Source organism: Saccopteryx leptura, chromosome X (genome assembly GCF_036850995.1).
Source record: "Saccopteryx leptura isolate mSacLep1 chromosome X, mSacLep1_pri_phased_curated, whole genome shotgun sequence".
Taxonomy (NCBI): domain Eukaryota; kingdom Metazoa; phylum Chordata; class Mammalia; order Chiroptera; family Emballonuridae; genus Saccopteryx; species Saccopteryx leptura.
In genome coordinates, this window is record NC_089516.1 from 9,299,827 (window position 1) to 9,305,929 (window position 6,103).

Sequence of the window (6,103 nt, forward strand, 5' to 3'; positions counted from 1 at the left end):
TTGTGCAAGGTCTGACAATTTGATAAAAGAGATAAGACAGGAGAGGGGAGGAGAGAAGGGGAATTTCTAGATCAAGTATTAGTATTCTTTAGTCCCAAGACTAATGTGGGGTACAGCATGGAGTCATTAATCTCTATCCTTATTGGGGATAAGTGGAATTTCTCAGTGGTTCATCCATCTACCCATCCATTCAATCAACATATATTAAATGCTCATATTGTGCTAGATCTTGGGATAGAGAGGTAAATAATACAAGGGCACTTTGGAAGGGGGAAACAGATAAGTTAATAAATAAATGCATATAAGTGGGAGGAGCCTGTTTTTACCTTACAACTTAACCCTGAGGTAAATGCTTTGTTATTTTCATCAGAAGAGAGAAAACAGGGCCAGGGCCTTCCCTTTCTTCACCTTCCCAAGTGAATCATGAGGGCCCCAGCATCCTCTGCAGGGGTCCCCAAACTACAGCCCGCGGGCCACATGCAGCCCCCTGAGGCCATTTATCCGGCCCCCGCTGCACTTCCGGAAGGGGCACCTCTTTCATTGGTGGTCAGTGAGAGGAGCACATTGACCATCTCATTAGCCAAAAGCAGGCCCATAGTTCCCATTGAAATACTGGTCACTTTGTTGATTTAAATTTACTTGTTCTTCATTTTAAATATTGTATTTGTTCCCGTTTTGTTTTTTTACTTTAAAATAAGATATGTGCAGTGTGCATAAGGATTTGTTCATAGTTGTTTTTTTTATAGTCCAGCCCTCCAACTGTCTGAGGGACAGTGAACTGGCCCCCTGTGTAAAAAGTTTGGGGACCCCTGCTCTAAAGAATGTGCTGTCCAAACACATAAATTGAGGATTGGGGTAAAACTCAGTAGGATTAATGTGAGCTGAGCTCCTGGACTTTTTCCAGTTGCTTTAAAAGGTCAGCTAGCATAATGTGGAATATGAATGGAGAAAGGTAACCTTTGGGTTTTGCAAGAATGAAGGAAAGGTTCAAATACTATCCAAAGTGGATGAAAGAAACTAGCTGTGTTTTACCTTCAAAGAGGCCACATAATTAGGATTAGAAGTAATAAGGAGTGGGCATAACATGTCTGCCAGCCACACACATCTATTTAGTGAATAATTTGAATTCTAATGACATTCAGAGTGGCTAGGGCCTTGGTTGGCAAACCGTGGCTTGCGAGCCACATGAGGCTCTTTGGCCCCTTGAGTGTTTAGCAAAGGCCAGCTTAGGAGTACCCTAACTAAGTTAATAACAATGTACTACCTACCTATAGTTTAAGTTTAAAAAATTTGGCTCTCAAAAGAAATTTCAATTGTTGCACTGTTGATATTTGGCTTTGTTGACTAATGAGTTTGCTGACCACTGGCTAGGGCAATTGTACTTCCCAGTTTATGCCTGTTGTCCTTGTGTAGTTATTAATAGCATTCCTTTTTGTTCTTGTAAGTGTCCTAGCTTAGAAAATAAACTGTGTGGTCATGGTAGTAACTCAGGAAGAAAAAGTCAACCCCCATCTGCATTCCCCATAGAGAGGTATGACCAAAATATGTTTGTTATTAAAATCTTTTATGTTAGCAATGGGCAAGGAGGCACCTGATTGGTGGTGCTGTTCTTATATCAGTCAGGGGCAAAGCAGGTGTTCAGCCCTAGTTTATCCTAGATTGATGCCTGTATTGGTGGCCAGAGCTGTTTCATGCCTAGGGCACATAAAAAAATCTTTTATGTTAACATTTCGATGATGTGGGAAGTTGTAAATCTGCTGGAAATATACAGTTTAACAAACATGGTTCCTGGGCTTGTGATGAGAGAGCAAAAGAAACAGAAGAATGAATAGGACAGAGGCCTCCTCTAGAAGAGTTTATGGACTGAGAAAGGCGACACACACTGAATTATGCATGCTTGAGACACTACAGGCTTATGTCCCTGGAACTAGAATGTTGGATTGAGCATTAAGAGACCTGGGGGCTAATCTTCTCACTTCATTTTATAGATGAGGGTGGTATTTGCTCAGGTTCATAGTCCTTAGGTGTGGAGACCAAGAGTTTTGCCTAAAACTGTCCCTATTTATGCCTGATGTTCTGGTATTACTGCTAATGGCATCTGCTTTCAATATCAAGAACGTCTTTGTTTAGATGATCAATTATATGGTTCCCATACTAGAGTGAACAGGGCCGCTGGTCTCTGACCAATATTTCTCTACTGTGACACTGTTGACATTTGGTGCTAGATAACTCTTCATTGTGGGGGAGTTATGTCTTGTACATTGAAGGGTGTTTAGCAACATCCCACTAAAGGCAAGTAGTAGCCTCCCTCCCAGATGTGACAACCAAAACTTCATCCAGACATTGCCAAATGTCCCTTGAAAGGCATAATCACCCTGGTTAAGAACCTCTGATTAAGACAGTGACTTTGACAATGGTCAGCCAGACTTTACAAGGCTGCCACAAGACCCTAAAATATAATCAAGCAATAATATTATGTTTGCTTCTTTTTTTGAACTCTTAATATGACAATCTCAAGAAAACTATTTAAAGCAAATACTTAATGGGAAATGTTTATTTCAAAAATCTGTAGGTAGAATTATTGTTTCCCATGTGAATTAATATTTTCTATGAACAGGGTATCATCCTCCCCAAAAACTATTGATTCTGAATTGTTGGTCCACCCATTTCAGGACAGGTTACAAATTGTATGAATTGCTATTTTATCATGTTGCCCAAGTAGAAAACAAAAAGGAAAGAGTATATTAACATTATTTGTGGAATACTTGGAATATACTTTAAAAATAATATATCTGAGTATTTTCTTTATATCTATCATTTGGAAAGAGAGCAAATAAGGTATCCATACTCTTATTTACTGGAATTATGAAAATTATTCTAGACATATAAATATGTGCAGAATAAAATTTTAGATGACACCTATGACTTGAGGACTTATTAAACCCGCTCACATTCAAAGTAATCACTAGGTATAGAATTTTTATGGTTGCTTTACCTTCACCTCTAAATTACTGGGGTTAATCTTTTATAGATAAAGGGAGAGAACCTATGATTACTTCTAGTGTGTGAAGTTGAGGAAAACTCAACATGAACATACAACCTACCAATGAGTTTATAACAGGTTATATGTCTGTTCATCTGGGTTAATATCATGTGCAATTAATTACTGAAAGTCTCATTGATTCTTCATCTAGTTAAATGTTTAGCTCAGTGGTTGGACCTGAATCCTAATTAGAGCAGTGAGTGGAAAATGACATATGTGTAAGTGTTATAACCAATGACTTTGAGGAATAAGAAAGAAAGTGAGAGGCAAATGCTTTTAACTCTACAAAAAGATGGTACAGGCAGAAACTGTCTCACTCTCTGTCAATTTCTGACCTCTACCCTCAGGAGGAGCAGAAAGTAGCTTTGGTGATGAGAAGACAAGAAGGGAAGGTTATGTTTCAGGTATATTTTTTATTACTCTGCATTTCCTTTTAATATTTAAAAAAGTCCCATCCACTCATCTTCTTACCATCTGACCATTCCAGAAACCTTATACATAACAAAATTGCATACTTAGCAGCCTGACAAAAGCAATACAAGATACCGTTTCTGAACATATTATTGGTAGCCTTTCCATGCTCTGAAACTATTTGCAAAGCTATCAAATATTTAAAGGACGATGAACTGTCCAGTTAGAATGAATTGAAGTATCCTAAAACAATAATGATAATGATATCAGATGTGGATTATAAGATTTCACAGTGTAGGCCTTTTTTTACAAGTACATTTTACCCTTTTGGTTCATCAGAATATTACATTGAAACATTTTGATAAATGGTGAGGCTAAAATCATAGACAGTATATCAGTTAGGAATGCATTTGACTGCATGTAACAAAACTCAACTTCTAAGTGCCAGGCAAAATGTGAAGTTATTTTAAAACATGATTTATTATCTTCACAAAAACCTGGCAAGATATTTTCTAATAAGTGCAGAGTAGTTAAGTAACTTGCCCAAGGACACAACCTAAAATAATAGCTTTGCCTGACATTTTTCAAGTCACTAAAAATTATAGCATTACCTGAAAGTATCAGAACTTCTACAATAATCCAGAAAACTCAGAATCAATTTCTATGGTATCTGATGAAAATCTCAGATAGACAAATTCCAAAATAGAACAAGATTATCATTTAGTCAGGGATACCCATGAGATTTATATTTTGTACATGTTAGAAGTAGATACCTGAAGGTAAAGGTTGCTTAGAGGTAAGGGTGATTGAATACATGGATCATGTATTCTGTCCCTTTGTGGTGGACACTGTAGATTATCTTAACACCTCTTTTTCACAGTGCTCACCCTTGCCTTCTTTTTAATAAAGGCTATAAAGCTTGAAACCTTATTTTCTAATGACATATAAGTAAACATCTACTGAAGGTTGTTCTGAAAAAGTTTTTATTTCTGAATAGATAAGAAATTGTGTCAGCTGCCATGATCATCTTCCATTTCTCCCTGCCAGGAATGTAGACTTGATATATGGATCTACACCAGCCATATTACAACCATGAAGACAAAAGTCAGTATATTAACCATCATTGAGCAGAAAGAGATAAAGAACTGGGTCTTTGATGATATTGCCCACCCAAGATTTCCTGCCTTTGAACTGCTTGTCACATGGAAAATATAAACTTATTTGTTTCAGCAACTGTAAATTGAGTTTCATGATATTTATGGTTGAAATCATTCCCAATTGATACTTCCTCTATGGTATAAGCCTTACCATCCCCCATAATGTCTTAATATGATCACTTAATTAACCAAAGGAAAAATAATATTATACCTGTCAGAAAAGTGATAGAAAGCAAAACTTTGTACTACATTTAATTAACTTTGTAAATTATAAAACATAAGTTTTTATCTATAGTAACATAAGAATGATGTTTAAAAACAAAAAGAAAAGAAAAGAAAACCTGTAGACTATTGTTTAGCATATATTTATTTCTTCCCACCTCACCTCTTCCAAACTCCATGCGTAGAGTATATTCTCTTTCTCCACAAGCTTGGCTATATGACTTGCTTTAGCCAGTCAGATGTGAACAGAAGTGATAGTATAATAGCTCTGAGTCTGGGGCTTAAAAGATATCAAATGTTTCTGTTCTACAGTCTTACATATCTGTTATAATATGAGAAGATCATGCCTGGAATAAGCTGCTCCCCCACCCCGTCCCAGATATTGCACAATGTCCATTTTTGGTTGTCCCAAATGGGGGTTAGGGGAATAATGGCAGCTAGTGAGTAGAAGCCAGGCGGTACGCTAAATATCCTGTAATGTTTAGGACATTCTTCCCACAACAAAGACTTATTCAGTCCCAAATATCAACAGTGATAAGTCAAAGAAACCTTGCATTTAAACTATCACAGTCTGCTAAAATTTTAAATAGTTTCCCCTTACAAACCCTTCAATATATTATTTTCAGTCAAGTATAATTAGATTAAGCAAAATTGAGTTATACAGTGCATGATCAAATTGCAAGTGTACAATCAAAAGGGAGTGAACAGAAGAAATTAATCTGGCCAAACACACACATACACACAACCCCTTCTCCAGAAGAGCTGTGTTGGAAAGGGTTTCCCTTTTGTGTGATATACTTGCTGAATTTGCAAAGCAGCACCAAATAATTGCTATTTCATTGAGAACTCTCTGCCAACAACTAAAAACAGTCCTAGCTGGGTGACACTGTGAATTCAGAAAAAAATCAATTGAGGGTTGTAAAGACAAGCAGAAGAAGAATGAGAAAGGGAATTCAACAGCATTTTATTGACAACTTATGGCTTATAAAGCTTTTTTTCTAAACCTTGACAAGCCTTCTTTTGCATCCAAGGGTTATTTGAGTGCTTAAAAGTGGCTAAGATAACAAATCGATAACACAGTAGCTGGTTATGTTTGAAACTGATATCCTTCTTTGGAAGTGCTCAGAAACAGAGGAGGAGTAATTATGAAGCTGACTGCTAGATTTGGAGACAATCTCAGGACTCCTTGTGCTCTTCAACAATTAAGGAGATAAAGGAGATCAGCCTAAATTCTAATCTTCCTTGAATAAACCATGCAGAACTGAATTGA

The 6,103-nt window shown here is 36.9% G+C and overlaps 1 pseudogene; it reads left to right on the forward strand.

Moving 5' to 3' along the window:
- Positions 1 to 1,565: 1,565 nt before the first annotated feature.
- Positions 1,566 to 1,708, forward strand: LOC136386667 (small nucleolar RNA SNORA48; annotated as a pseudogene).
- The last annotated feature ends 4,395 nt before the right edge of the window (positions 1,709 to 6,103 follow it).